Source organism: Rhipicephalus sanguineus, chromosome 2 (genome assembly GCF_013339695.2).
Source record: "Rhipicephalus sanguineus isolate Rsan-2018 chromosome 2, BIME_Rsan_1.4, whole genome shotgun sequence".
Lineage (NCBI taxonomy): Eukaryota > Metazoa > Arthropoda > Arachnida > Ixodida > Ixodidae > Rhipicephalus > Rhipicephalus sanguineus.
The window spans coordinates 77009385-77025514 of NC_051177.1; the positions used below are offsets into that span (position 1 = coordinate 77009385).

General features: G+C 47.8%; 2 protein-coding genes and 1 non-coding gene across 3 annotated transcripts in view; 1 reads left to right on the forward strand and 2 right to left on the reverse strand.

The window, feature by feature from the left end:
• The window catches only part of LOC119383207 (EEF1AKMT4-ECE2 readthrough transcript protein-like), a 252945-nt gene that overhangs the window by 148881 nt on the left and 87934 nt on the right, over window positions 1–16130 (reverse strand). The gene's annotated exons all lie outside the window — the stretch shown is intronic.
• The window catches only part of LOC119383208 (elongation of very long chain fatty acids protein AAEL008004), a 131322-nt gene that overhangs the window by 75661 nt on the left and 39531 nt on the right, over window positions 1–16130 (reverse strand). The gene's annotated exons all lie outside the window — the stretch shown is intronic.
• On the forward strand, window positions 2893–2965 carry Trnav-aac (transfer RNA valine (anticodon AAC)). Its single transcript has one exon. It is a non-coding gene; the product is annotated as a tRNA-Val (tRNA).

Consider the following 16130-nt stretch of genomic DNA (forward strand, 5'->3'; position numbering starts at 1 on the left):
TTATGCATTTCAGCGCAGCTTAAGAAACTAGGGTCCTTAAAATTACGTATGTATGCATTTTCTATTAAAGGAACACGCCACCTAATACTTACCTAGTGATGTTGCACCTCAGATATGCATGATATTTACTTTTTGATCGACAACCTTCACAAGTATGAACAGCCGTACCAGTTCAAGACGGCTGGCCCTTGGGCAAGTGGTTCAACTTTGGCCGAGTGGCTGAATCGAGGGACGTGCCGACAAACAGAAAGACAGACAGACAGACAGACAGAAAGACAGACCAAAATTTCTGCGTTTAAGTTCCCCAAGAAAGACAATCGTCTTTAAAAAATAGCTCTTGGAAAAGCTAAACCTCGCTCTGCCGCAAGAACGACTTTTGGGCAGCGTGCCAGATGTATCGCGTGATGACACAGTCGGAGCTCACGCCGGAGTGTTTCTTTTTTTTTTCGTGGTATAAGCTATACGAACGTTCGTTGAGGCAATCTTACTATCTTAATAACTGTTTGATACATGGGACGCAATACTATGTCGTAGTCGATTCACCGTGGCAACTTAGCGGCTAAGGTGTCGCCCCGCTCAGCTCGAAAATGCAGTGTTCGATTCTCTGTAAGGGCGGCCTCATTTCGATAGGGACGCAATGAAAAAATTAATGAGGCATTCCACTCTGTTAAGGTGGCTGACCAGCGAAGTTGTGTACAAGTATTTATTTCCTTTATTTATTTATACATTTTTATTTATTTATTTATTTATTTAAAATTTATTTACATATTTATGTGTTAACTGAACAATTTATGTCACAGGCGGTCGCTCCAATGCATAGTTAATAAACAGAAGCTACTGCTTGTCCTCTTCCTTTCTTATCATCTTCGTCGTCTTTTCGCGCGAAAGATTCGCGTGTAGGGTGCCTTGATGGCGCGCACATCGAGGCACACTATTCGCCTGGCGTCAATTGCGCCCCTCGCGGTGTAAGCCTGCCCCACATCTATTTCCTCTCTGTCCCGTGTGCACTCGTTTATGTTTGAATATGCAATAATATTGATAATAATAACCCAGACATTTATTATTATCCACGCACACATGAACGTCGTGTTGCACTCGGTCGGCGAGTATAGGTAAAAGGATGAAGACATACAAGCGCTCGATGGCTCAAAAGGATGCGAACTGCTATTAAAGAAACAAGTTTTAAAACGGTATCTATACTGTCGTGTGAATGGTTAGAAACGTACATGATGTGCTTGCTTGCTTGCTTGCTTGCTTGCTTGCTTGCTTGCTTGCTTGCTTGCTTGCTTGCGTGCATTTTCGTAGACGACAACGTAGCCTAGGTGGGACTCCCAGTCGGCACTGGCACAGACCGATGACTTAAATTTTTCCAAGCTTAACCAAAAATGCTCCGCCAGAAATAACATACAAGCCGGAAAAGCTAGAAAAGTGCCTCGTTGGAAACCTTCAGCTCCGCGCTCTAATTTTCTTTAGTTCTTCGTTTTTTTTTTTAGATGAAGACTTGCCCTTAAGACGTAATGCTTGGTGTGCATATGTGTATTATATGTGGGCTATAAGGTGGGTGTAATATATGAATTGAAGCAGTATCATGTGGAGTCTGTTCTCACGTACCCATTGATCACGGCCGGTCGTGACACAGGAGGCCGGCTTGCAGTACGGGACACTGAAGCGTTCCGACTGTAAGCCTGCAGGACACGCCCATATTAAGTGGTACGCCTCTGCCACCGCCACTGGAACGGAGCAGTGTGGACAAGTAGCACCCAGCGATAAATGAGGCCAGTTCCAAGTCGAGATAACAGCCGGTGTAAGGGCCAACCCTCTCAGAAGCCTCCTAAGCACAAGGAGAAAACGTTCCGAACTGTGTAGTCGTATAAAATGCAAATCATTGAGGACAAACCTAGTTTAGGAAAGAAAAAAAAGAGAAAAATAAAACCGTGCTCCTTAACCACACCTACCTCTGCAGGTATGCCTTCAAATATTTCGCGTACAAACTCATTGCACGTACGCTTTTACTATGAAAATGTGGTACAATATTGTGCGCATCGTCAACCATAAGTGGCTCACGTACGGTCGCCCAAATGTTTAACTAGCGTGCGCGAGCGCCATTTTTTTCTCTGCATCTTCGCCATATGACAGAATTAATTTCCAAAAAGGGTGAGGGCAAGTGCGTGTCCAGAAAGCACATGCCCACGGAGCAATTTCTTGCAACTTCGTTCCATCATATGCCGCTCGCACACAAAAATGTCGCCGCTGCGCACGCTAGTTAAAGATTTTGCTGGGTGTACATAGGAAAGAAATAATTTTTGCAATGCAGCAGTAGGGTCTTCCGTGTATCTCAGCATTTACTGTGAATTATTCAGACTAAGTCTAGGACAAACAACGATTTGAAAATGCCGAAAGAATGTCCTTTGTTTGTTTGTTTGTTTGTTTGTTTGTTTGTTTGTTTGTTTGTTTGTTTGTTTGTTTGTTTGTTTGTTTGTTTGTTTGTTTGTTTGTTTGTTTGTTTGTTTGTTTGTTTGTTTGGTACGCGAGTGCTTAATGTGAGATATGATAACGCCACGGCGTCGAACTGCTCAGCGTGCCATCCGATCAAGCCTCTAGTCACGAGGGCAGCCTTTACTGATCAAAAAAAAAAAAGAGTAAGAAAAGTGTAGAATAAACCCGGCAAGGAGAAATGCCAAACGCCCTAGAGGCTGGGACGGTTCTCTGGGCAGGCAGCTATTTCTTGCTGGTGTGAACCTCTCATGTTAGAGGGCACTAGATTTCCGGATCATCCGTTACAGTCCGCCGTGAAAGCGAAGAACGGGATCTGAGGCCGTGCAACCGGTTGGAAAACTAGGCCACCGCATGAGAGCGTGGTCAATACCTGTCGCAATCATTGAATGACCGGCTGTGCTTGTGGTGTAGTGGTTATCACATCCGCCTAACACGCGGAAGGTCCCAGGTTCAATCCCTGGCAGGCACAGATATTTTTTTTTTCTATTTTTAAAGTATCCTAATGTAAAACACTGCCAGCTATCTTCTCTCCTTTTTTCTTTTTTTTTTCTGACTAGCATTCGATTGCAGTTCCCTTCCCCCACCATGTTGTTTCTGTCGATAGCCCCCATACGTTCGCGCAGATAATGTTTCCCTTATAGTAAATGTATGAACAACGCAAGGAACAAGGACAGGCGAAGAACACACACGGCGCTTCCTTTCATCCCGCTGTGTGTGTGTTCCTTTTCACTAGTCCTCGTTAGTTGCGCTGTTCGTACATTTAATATGAACAACCAATATGCACAAGTTTCCACCCTTTATGTTTCTTCAGTCTTAACAAACTAATTGTCCGTTCTTGTTCAGATGCAAAATCTAATAGGTGTACTTGTTTTTTTATATTATATGCACATGTTCGTAGTCCTCAGTCTAGAAAGTGAAATCACCTTTTTTAAATGTCATAATATTACGTTGTTAATCACTTGTGCCGCGCTTCTTATGAAACGCGCATAATAAAGAAACCTTTCAGGAAATAAGCTGACCTGATCTGACCCGACCTTTCGCTTTCTTTTTTTTTTTTCTTTTTTTTGGGAGGGGGGGGGTTACCGGTATGATAGATTTATATGGCAGAGCAAATGTCATGCACATCCAGGCGCAACTTTACAATGAAATAATGGGGCTTCTTAATCAGAAGAGAGATGAGTTACGAAGGCAAGCAGACAATGACAATTGGCACCAGGGGTGGTAAGGCGAGAAAGAGAGAGACACATATTTACATATTAGATCTACGGCCATCGCAAAAGGAAGACAAATGACAGCAACACGCACCTTTCTCTCATTTTGCGTTTCTTTCTCTCCCTTCGGTCGAGTGTCGCGCTCTGGATCCAAGATGCGAAACTTCCAAAAATCACGTACAACCACTCTTCAGCGATATATTTATCGCGGTAACAAGGCATACATGAAGAAATGGATGCAAACATGGAAGAATTGAACAGTAACTCTGGAAGTTAAATGTTAGAGAAGTGAAATGTAGGACCGAAAGTGGAATACTGAAACTGCAGGTCATTGCATACATATTCAGAAAAGAAGAAGAAAACGAACAAGAGAGCTGCAGACGCAAGAGTGTAATACTAGTGTTTGAGACAACTACGGCGACTGACTGCCAGTAGGCTTATCTGGTGGTTCGCGAAGCCACGTATAAGGATTAGCGGTATCCGAGGCGTACCAGCGACCAAGGACAGCTGTACGGATAAAGCCGTTTGTCTACACACGGCTCGTCTGCCGGCACATCAGCAAAGGGTTAGGATAATGTATGGAGACCTTGCACTGCTGCTCTGACGTGCTCCTGCACTTCCGCGAAGCTGAGTTCTATGTCGTAATACGCAATACGGCGTAGCCTTCAAGCTCACACAGGCAGCGAGGGGTCTGTACTGCCAAAACAGTTCGCACGGGGCGGGTGTCTTGAAGCGATCTCCGGAACTGATACCGTTTTTCGTAGCCGAGCCAGATTTGCCAGTGCGTTCGCCCCGCAAAGATAACGATCGTCGCCATCTTGGCATCGTTTTAACCCAGTGTTGGCAGCGTCCGCACCGCGGGAGCCGTCAATGCAGTCTCTGATAAGCCGCAATGCTATTTATCCCAAGTGCTTACGTATCTTGGCTGCTTAAACGCTTGCGTTGCGTACATACCAACGTCTTCCAGAAGTCTGCGTCACGGGTCACCGAGAACGAGTTAGAAGCAGCCAACAGCTTCCGACGGAGATATTGAAACGCTTTGCAAACATGGGGCGTCGCCTTACGCGTTTTGAAGGAAAGTAACCGTCCGCATCGTTCGCTCCGTAGCCCAGACCTGGCGCAACATCGTCTACCCGGAGGGCAGTGAGCCGTTCCTGGGCATGTTTCAGCTCTACATTTCTAACCACCGCTACGGTATATGCTACGTTGGCAAGCCTCACGATGACCTCGAGAAACATACTTCTTTTTTATTATTATTTGTTATCTTAGTAGGAAGTCTGCAGTAACGTAAAAATATATGTATATGGCTCGGTAACATTCTGCTTCGAAACACCTTCGTAATTTCTACAATTTTAGCGACCCATCAAGGACAGCGATTCAGTTAGACACGTTATACTGGGTAATCAGTCATACATAAACAGGCATGACGCTGAACTGCTGTGGCGCGTCGGCGGCGGCTGTGCCGACACTTCAATGCAGGCATGCAGAATGTAAAAGGTCCCATGCTTCGTGCATTGCCTGCAGGTTTAAGAGCGCAGTTTCGAAAGTAACCTTTCATCCCTCCAATTACGCCGTTTCTCACACTCAGAACGTGATTTTCGCAAGCAACATCCCTCTCTCTAATTAATATTTACTTTAGGATACCCAATGTGTGTTCTGCATTGCTAGATGTGTTAACGCGGTTTATTTTGTTTACAGTTCCAATAGGTAAAAACAAAAAAGGCACTCACCAGCAGAAATATGTACGCCACAGCTCTGAAAGGCGCAAATTGCTTATGTTTTCCCCAGGATTATATGACTGCGCCCTGCACAGAACACTGTCGCTTCAGTCGTTGCAAGGAAAGCAATTGGAGTGCACCTGAAGAAGGCAAGAAAAAAAAGAGAGATGGGAAAAAAGGGGAGGGGGGTGATATAAGAATGATGAAAGTTCAGGTAAACACATACAATGCAATGTCACTCAACGAACGCTTGCTTCGCGCATAAGATGAATGAGGTTACCATTCACATGGCAGCCACCGTGCTTACCTAGCAGGTTGAGGTGTTACGCTGTTTAGCTCGAGCTCGCGGGTCTGGTTCGCAGCCTCGGCGGCCGTATTTCGATGGGGGCGAAATGGAAAGACCAGCCGTGTACCTAAATATTGGTACACGTCAAAGAAACCCAGGTGGTTAAAATTGACCCAAAGTCCTCGACTACTTCATGTCTCGAAATCGTACCATTGTTTTTGGCACATAATAACTACAGAAATTATTATTAATTAGTATTCGCATCAAGCTTACGAAGTCCTGCAAATACCCTTCTTCGTTTATCGTGTACGGGACAGAGTCCTTTATCATGGAATAAGCTCGCCTACTCTGCAGATAGTCACAGTAAATGGTAAGGATCCCGTAGCAACAATAGCTAGGTCGTAGTTACACCCGCAAAGGCCACTAATGTTTCGTTCATTAAACAAGAAAACTTCGCAACGACCCGTGAACAATTTCCTTCAGAAATGATAGCGTTTGTTTGGACACGTATCCTGTCCAGTCTTTTGTTTCTTGCGGACTCGCTTTTAACAGCGGAGCTCTTTACGCTCGGAGAATCCTCATTAGTCGTGAACAGAAACTATCATCATCATTAACCGGCACGCCCTCTTTTGGTCCTATTCTTCGTCTTTTTCATATTGTGCTTCGCTCCCAGAACACGTGCAACGGTTTGTCGGGCGTGGGATGCAATAACTCTCATGGGCGAGAGAACTAGTACAGAGGGGGAAACAAAGATATAGAAAGAAAGAGAAGGAGAGAAATTTTGGGCGAGAAATGTACACCATCTCCCGCTAAAGGGAACCATGAGGCGATGCGAAGCCGGAGCACTTGCACGATCGCGTTCCGTTGGCGTTCTTTGGGAATGCTACCGACCTCGCGTCGTGGAACGCGAAGAGGCACGCTAGGCGCGTCGTGTCTTCCCTCTAGCTTGGCCGTTAATTCTCACAGGACGAGCGGGAAACGCGGTCGTCAGGCGTGCGAGGGGGGTGAGCGTAGGAGAGGAAAGAGAGGGGGAGGAGACGCGCATGCGCTTGCGCTCATCGCGGCATTGCGCAGGAGAGGAGGAGGGTGAGAGGGAGAGGGGAGTGGGGACGAAGTGTGTGGAGAGGGTTTGCGCACGCGCAGTAAGGGTGGTCACGCCGCACACCACCACCACCACCACCGGATTGAACTCCGCCATAAGATGCTTCGCATCTAAAGGATTTCTTGCCGAGACGGGATTCGAATCCACGTACCCACGATCCGAAAGCGAGCGACGTAACCATTCGGCTAGCCAGGCACGCTAGCAGAGCATAGCACAGCCTTGTATAGTGTAATGTAGCAAGGGGGTGGGAAAAGAAAGTGATTGTGAGGAGGAGAGATGTAAGGGTGAGGAGGAGGAGGGAAAGAAGGAGGGGAGAGAGTAAAGCCTTGTGTCGTGTAGTATAGCAAGGGGATGGAAGGGGAAGTGAGGGTGAGGAGGAGGGAAACGCTACCAGCTCCGCTCTTTCGGCAGTCTTCTCACTACTTGCGCGTAGCTGCCCCAATATTTCTTCGCATTGATTCTCATTTATTATTATCGCACCAAAAGTGCTGTCAACTTCTCTCGTGTTTCAAAGAATGGATAAAAATAAATTATTGCTTTCAGCTGGCCGCACGCTACACAAGCACTACAGGATACAGTCGTACCTCATATTAGTATTGTAACGAAGACGAAGTACTCCGGCGCAGAAGCAGCAGCATCGAGGGTGCAGCAGAGCCTCGCGCTAGCGGACTGTGCTCGGTGCATTACGCGACCAACGATAAGCTCGACGCCCAATAAATCTCCTTTATATTTGGTGGAGGTGCGGGGTACCGTTTCCTCTACCATCCTGGATCTTCGTTCTCGGAGGCTACCTTCTGCTATGCCGGACGCCAACCAGCAGACGCTTCCATCACCACCTGCCACCTGCCCTGGCAGTGTTCCGCAGCGTGAGCTTCCAATCTTCAGCGGAACAGACGAAAACGACGTTGAAGATTGGCTCTCGACTTACGAAAGGGTGAGCGCTCTGAACAAATGGACCGACGCAGACAAGTTAACGCGCGTATCGTTCTACCTCGCGGGTGTTGCCAGTCTTTGGTTCAGGAACCACGAGGGAGATGTCCAAACGTGGCCGCAGTTCAAAACCTCCATCACGGCAGTATTCGACCGACCCGCCGTCCGAAAACTGCGAGCCGAGCAGCGTTTGCGCGCACGCGCACAAGACGCGGGTGAAACGTTCACCAGTTATATAGAAGACGTCGTCGACCTTTGCAGACGCGTGGACGCTGCCATGACGGAAAGTGAGAAAATCAAACACATCATGAAAGGAATTGATGATGACGCTTTCCAAATGCTCCTGGCGAAGAACCCGTCCACAGTTAATGACGTTATTAGCTTGTGCCAGAGCTATGATGAATTGCGGAAGCAGTGAGCTCTGACGAGACGACCTCCCGCACACGACCTGGCATCACTGTCCAGCCTGACCAACGGCCACGACCAAGCGTCGCTGATAGCCGAAATTAAAGCCTTTGTCCGCGAAGAAGTCGCCCGGCAGCTCTCCCTGGTGCCCTTCACACAGGAAGCTACCACAAATCTGCCATCGTCCCTACGCGGCGTCATTCAAGGAGAGGTCGCTGAAGCGCTGCCAGGTGCCCGCGAGCAAAGTCTTGTGGCTGCTCCACTTACATACGCTGCGGTCGCTGCCATGCCCTCTCGCAAAGCATCCGTACCTCCTTTCCAGCATCCTGCGAGCTATCCTCCACCTCCGGTCCGCTGGGCCAGCAATGCCACAGCCAACCCGTGGCGCACGCTCGACAATCGCCCGATATGCTTCGCATGTCGATACCCCGGACACGTCGCCAGGTATTGCCGCCGCCGGGTGCAAGGCAACGACGACAGCCCTCGAGAGCCGTACTGCCCGCCAGACTCAAACGCACATTACGCTCCCGCTGCTCCAGCGCCAGCTCGCTACCAGTCTGATCGCCGCCCTAGGTTGGAACATCTTCGCTCGCCATCTCCGCGCCGCCGCTCGCTTTCCCCTATGCGTCGACGGTCCGCACCTAACGAAGAGGGAAACTAGACGACGCAGTTCCTGAGGCAAGAACTGCGCAAGTTTCGGTTTGCCCAAGTCCTCATTCGTCACCTGCTAATGTTATTGATGTGTTCGTCGAAGATGTCGCTACAGTCGCTCTTATAGATACCGGTGCTGCTGTTTCTGTTATCGATGCTGGATTTTGCCGCTCACTTCGTAAAGTAACGACGCCTCTCTCCGGATTGTCGCTTCGTACAGCCAGTGCTCAGCCCATTCAACCGGCCGCAGTCTGTACAGCGCGTGTGACCATTCAGGACGTTCTGTACACGATAGAGCTCATCGTACTTTCATCGTGCTCCCATGCGATTATCTTAGGATGGGACTTTCTGTCGCGTCACAACGCCGTTATCGATTGCGCTCGTGCTGAAGTCGAATTCTGCTCACTCGATGACCCACCCTCCGTCGACCACCAATCTTCTGCTAAACTTGTCGTCAACGACGACACCTCCATCCCTCCGTACTCTTCGGCAACCGTACTAGTCTCGTGCAGCGCCATATCCGACGGGCCGGTCTTCTTCACGCCCTCTCAGATCTTCGTTACCCGAAGAGCCCTTCCGTTGCCCTTTGCTGCTCTTGACCTTGTCGCAGGTTTCACCACAATGCCCATTTACAATCATCATTCATCGCCGCTATCATTGCTTTGTCACTAGTGCCTTGGCCACGTCGAGACGGTCAACACCACACGAATCATCTCCGTCCCCGATGAGGTGCCTTCGACGGCCGTCTGTACGACAAAACGTACGAAAGACTTCGACACCGTTACAACTGGCGTGGCATGTATACTTTCGTCCGCAACTTCGTCCGCTCTTGCCGTGCATGTCAGCGCCGAAAATCTCCACCGCACATCTCCGCCGGTGAACTACTACCTTTGCCATGCCCTTCCCGACCCTTCGATAGGGTCGGTATAGATCTCTATGGGCCGCTTCCATTTACTCCTACCGGCAACAGGTGGATAATCGTTGCAGTCGACCACTTAACACGCTATACCGAGACTGCTGCTCTTCAAACTGCCACAGCACAAGAGGTCGCCTCTTTCATACTACACCGTTTTGTGCTGCGTCATGGAGGTCCTCAAGAACTTCTCAGCGACCGTGGCCGCGTCTTCTTATCAGAGGTCGTTGAAAAATTGCTCGCTGAATGTGCTATTGTACACCGCACATGTACTGCTTACCATCCGCAGACCAATGGCACTACAGAGCGCTTTAATCGCACTCTTGGTGACATGCTCGCTATGTACGTCACACCTGATCACTCGAATTGGGACCTAGTTCTTCCGTTCGTAACCTACGCCTACAATACCTCGACGCAAGCTAGCACTGGTTTCTCCCCCTTTTACCTCGTTTATGGCCGTCACCCTTCCCACACCATTGACACCATTCTGCCCTATCGACCGGACGCGTCCGAGTGCCCGCCGATCTTGGAATCCGCCAGGCACGCAGAAGAATGTCGCCAGCTGGCCCGCCACTTTACCTCCGATGACCAGAACCGCCAAAAAGCCATCCACGATGCCCAGAACTCGACTCCCGTCTTTCTCCCGGGTGCCCTTGTGTGGCTATCAGTGCCGCATCGCACACCAGGGCTCTCTTCTAAATTTCTTCCCAAGTACGATGGGCCATACCGCGTTCTCGAACAGACTTCTCCAGTCAACTACCTTATTGAACCTCTCACGCCACCGTCTGACCTGCGGCGTCGTAACCGCGAGGTTGTACACGTCCAGAGACTGAAACCCTATCATGATTCTACGGTACCTGCAGACGACTAAGTCGCCAGGATGGCTCCTTTTTTTCGCCGGGGCCATTGTAACGAAGACGAAGTACTCCGGCGCAGAAGCAGCAGCATCGAGGGTGCAGCAGAACCTCGCGCTAGCGGACTGTGCTCGGTGCATTACGCGACCAACAGGGTTGCCAATGGTGGCTACTTTTCGCCAAATTGGCGAATTTGAGGGGCCCGTGGCGACCTAAAATTATGAATGGCGACATGGCGAATTTTTGGGCGATTTTCGGCTTAGGTCTTCACTGAGTTATACATCCTAAGCTCAGTGTCTTCCCAACGAATGAGCGGCAGCATTCTCTGTATCTTTCTTTGTTTTAGACCCAAGAGTAGAATGTGCACATTACGCGTCATTCTGTATGTCCGTCCGGTAACTCGTGTGTATCTCCTCAATTCATCTAGAGGCAGGAGGTACGCGAACGTCCCCCAGAGACATTCTAGCAAAATGTAAACCGCGAGGGGGCAGTGTTTGACTATAAGTTAATGGCTTTCGGCGCTTTAAGCTTCTCTAAAGTTTCGCTTCTGAAGGGGCTAGACGTCGGGTTGGCCGCGTGTTCCGACCATTTGTTCCGCCAAAGCTCCAACTGTTCTGAATAGCTTGGCGACTTATTCACTGTTGCATTACTCCCAATTTAGCTGGTAAAGACTGTTTCGGAATAGCGAAGAGAGGCGGATACGCGGCTATTTGTGCAATAAAAAGGCATTTTCCACTGTTCTCGGTGAGCGTGCGCAATGAAAACAATTGCTATATAACATTTTACATTGCCTACCTGTTCATTTATAACGCATCGGATTGACGCGTGTAAATATAAGTGACTATAAGAAAGGGTCGGTAGCATCCGGTATCATATGAGTTCACACTGACAAGGTGTAAGACTCACTAATGATCGGTTCCTGTAAGACTTCTGTCGTGTTATCTTCAATAAACCTTTTAATCTTTTTAATTCATACAAGGGTACGTAAAGCTGTCTACAAACAACGCTTTCACGGTTTTCGCCCAAGGTTTATCCCACTTTTACCTCTGAAACGAGCGGACAGGGATGGAAGGATGTCATGAGCGTTTCATTCATTCACCATTGCGCTACCACGCACATCTTGCGGCTAGTCGGAGAAGCAGCATCGTGCACTCCCATGGTGAAGCGGGCGATACGACTGGCATTGATAAACGTCAATATAATTTAAGGGTCTTGTATGGTACTGTATTCTACGGGGTTATACGTGAGAGGAAACTTTTATTACTATAGGTATGACGCACATATCTAAAATGGCGACTTTTTTGGCGAAATGTGTAAAAAAATGGCGACTTTTGGCGACTTTTTGCTCGTCGTTTGGCGACATTTACTCGAAAGTCAGTGGCAACCCTGGCGACCAACGATAAGCTCGACGCCCAATAAATCTCCTTTATAGTATAATTTATACGTTCTTGTTCTGTCTGATCCGATCCGATTGTTCTCTCTCTCTCTCTCTCTCTCTCTCTCTCTCTCTCTCTCTCTCTATATATATATATATATATATATATATATATATATATATATATATATATAATATATATATATATATATATATATATATATATATATATATATATAATTTCTTTTTTTTCTTCTCTAGGCTTCATCAACACATTACTTATTAAGTTCAGGTCACGAGGCACTGGTCCGTGTTTTAATCGACTGAGACAACGAAAGGGAAGGACCGTATCAACTGCAGAAACAAGAAACCGTTCTCTCCCGGTAAGACAGTTCAGTGCCGCAGTTTAATCACCTTGTGCGCATATCTGTTATCATTTCCGGACCTTTCTGTGGCCATATTGAAATGTACAGATTATTCTTGAACTAAGTCCATCTTGCATTTGCAAACAATAGGATAGGTTTGGCGTTCTTACTTATTCATCGTGACAGGAATATGTGCTCTCACGTAAATGGTTCGAGCGACGAGACATATTGTTCGAACAGGAAATGTCACTGGAGCCTACGTTTCCACAAGAGTAAACAAGTAGTGCGAAGGTCGTGGGTACGGTCACCTCCTGCGACGAGCTTTCTTTTTTTTTTTGACCACCTTAATTCGTTTTCCCGTCATCTCGTAAGTACTACACAACAACGCACTTCACGCAACGTTGCTGCGTGAAGTGACGACGCGTCACCTCAAAAAATCGTGATCTGTCGGGTGCAGCAAAACACGTCGATAGGCGATTCCTGAAGGCTACAGGACCGATTAACCGAATGTGAAGCATGGGGCACAGAACTATTACTACGTCGGCGTGCGGGCCCGGAATCCCTCCCCCTCTGCCCTCCCTCTTTCTGGAAATTTTGGTGGGGGAGGGTATGGAGAGTTGTTCAGCGGACTTTTATACAGAATAACGAATTTTCGTATGCCTGTCTAGTATAATGAGCCCAATCGACCATGTAAACTGCAAGACTAAGCTATAATTTAATTACGCCGTTTTCGTACCGACAGTAATGACTGACAATTAAGTTGCTCAAGTAGTCGCGGTAATCAACAAATATGCACCCCCGTTCGCACGAACAAGATTCCTGGCTAATGGTCTGTTTTATGGAGAGTTATGCATTTGGTGAAAACATTGATGGATACCGACCAAGGTCAACAGATATTTACTGATGTTTCGGTTCCCACTCGGGAGAGCCTTGTTCACAATCTTGCAGCCATTTGGATGCCATCGCCGTGCCCATGCAGCTGAGACAATATGCCCTGCTTACAGTGAGGACTATACGCCCGTGGCATTCTGCGTGGTGTGTGTGTGTGTGTGTGTGTGTGTGTGTGTGTGTGTGTGTGTGTGTGGTGTGTGTGTGTGTGTGTGCGTGTGCGTGTGCGTGCGTGTGCGTGTGTGTGTGTGTGTGTGCGTGCGTGCGTGTGTGTGTGTGTGTGTGTGTGTGTGTGTGTGGTGTGTGTGTGTGTGTGTGTGTGTGTGTGTGTGTGTGTGGTGTGTGTGTGTGTGTGTGTGTGTGTGTGTGTTTGCGCGCGTCTTGTCAGCGTTTATGCTTTTTTTTTTTTTTGGCAAAGCGCCGTGCCCGATTCTATTTATTTAAACACCGCACTCCCTCTTGTTTTCGGACATAACTTATATATGCCTGTGTAAGCTTCAGCCGAGGTCGACCTTGAGTGAGTAGGTGCGCAGACGTAACCCACATTTCATCTCTTCACGGACACAGATTGCATTCGAACGGTTCAACTTGGCCTCCCCACCCCTCGTCTTCTCTGGCTGCGTGTTGCAGCGCGTTACACAAACTATCCAACAGCCAGGGTAGAAACGCGGCCCATATAAAGCCGGCAATTCCAGCCTGGCGAGGCGTCAAGTTCGCTCAAAACGAGATCAGCCTCGCGCCGATAGCCATCTCTGGATCGCAATATCAGTTTCGGGACTGCCAAGAAATCAGGGGCAAGAATGGAGATCCCAAACAGCGATTGTCAAATGTCTACCGCCGACACGCGCTGCCTGACGCTGCCAAAAAAAAAAAAATCACAGCCGGTCGTGAACGAACGGGTCATGGTCTCTCGAACAGCGGCAGCTTCGGAGAGTCGAAAGTTTCTTGGCAGCACGTCGATCCCACTTGGACGTTATGAAAGCCAGTGTTGTACGTCTGCGCTGTGTGGCACCTCAGATGGTTTGAGAGAAGAAAGTAATACTGGGCCCATCTGACGGGTCGCCATCATCGGGCAGAGTGAAACGAAGGACGCTCGTTTCTCGGTATTTGGACTAAGGCTCGGCGACGATGCGATCCCACTCGGATATAAACGAGCGTTGGAACGGTCGAAACGAGAGCCCATTGCCAATTCGCGGACATTTGGAATTATCCCAGATTCTCGTTGGTGTTGGAAGCACCACTGAAGCCCCGCGATCGTGATACGTTGGATTAGCACGAGTTTTACTATTGTTTCAAGAAATATGATAAAAGGAACCGTGCCCAAGCTGCGAATACCACTCTAAGCCAGAAGCGCCACTCAACGTACCTGCGCCGACTGCTTGTTTATGCATAACATGAACGATAGTAGCATCGTCCAAGAACTAATTTTCGCAGTGAAACTTCACAACCTCAAGACTTATTTATCTGTCACAGTTTGCGTCTTTCCTCTTGCTTTCCTCTACGAAGGAAATTGCTACATCGAAGGGTTGGGCAATAGCCATAGGCTCGCGCGCAGGAGCGGAGGGCTCCCCACCCCCTTTCCACCTTACTCATTTAAGGGAGATGCCAAGTGGGCCTCACATCTTTACTCAGTCCGACCAGTCCTGTCATTGCTTACTGTGCAGAGTAATGGCCATGTAGGTTTTTGACAACAATGGCGGCCGAGGAGCCCTAATGTTGCGTTCTAATTATTTACTTCCTACTGTTACCCGCGAAAAGTCGAGGACCAAAGGCAGGCCGTTGTGAGAGTCACGTCATCGCGAGAATTGGAGGTTAAATGCACTGTTCCCAAGCATGAGAACAGCGCGTTCGCGCGCCGAACCCTTGTACTGATGTCTCACCCCCCCCCCCCCCCAAAAAAAAAAGAAGAGAAAAAAAAGAAAGGAAGGAAGAAAGAAGGGAAGAAAGGAACAGTGTATTCATTATTACTTTTTCCTTTATATTGACTTTCTTCTCAATAGAACTGTGACAATATTGTTCTCGTTTTGAGCTCGCAGTACCATGGACACTCAGATAAACGGAAGAGAAAATTAATGCAGTAGGGCAAGTCCACGCAGCTGTCATGAATGAAGTGGAAAGAACTGGCACGCGCTTCTTATTCTCTAACCCGACAGCCGGGTAATGATATTCCATACCCCGAGCGCAAACAATACGTCTCACTCACTTGTAGTGCAACGGGAACATTCCTGCTCTGCAGCACGGACAGCGGTCTCTCCGAATTAATCAACATTCCTTAATTAAACTGCATGTGTGAATTGTACGTTCTTATGTCCAGAGGTCCTCCACAAAGTATAATTAAAAAGAACGGGTGTCTGCCTGAACTCACGTAGGCCGAGTGAAATTCAGTTGAAAAAAAATTTCGCTTACCCGAATGAAAATATAAGATTGGAAACTTAATTAACTGTAGAGTAAGGGCAATAGAGAATAGATGCCTGCTTTAGGAAGAGGCTTGAGTCAAACGAAATGCTGTCGTGCTAATAAGGTCTTGTTTGAAATAACAGGATGTACCCAACAAAAGTTTGCGAGAGGCCAGACACTGCGAGAGCTAGTCAAAAGAAACAACTAAGAGAACTCAGAAACAAGAGAACTTTACCTTTATCCACCGAAATGCAGCCGAATCGCTCTAGAAACACAATTACGTGCGTTCGTTTAAAGATATCATTCAACATGGAAGTACAGTAAAAATACGTGTTTTTCTTAATTTACGTGGACTTAAATATAGGGAGGTAGTCCCCACTCGAGAGCATTTGGTACTGTGCACTTCGTGAACCACAGAATATAGTCTAGCTGTAAGATGTATACAGTAATGTGGTTCATAACTATTACTAGCGCTATCATTGTCCTTACTGTCCAAAGTATACTGTTGGGTGACTTTAATCGTTAATACCCGCAAACGG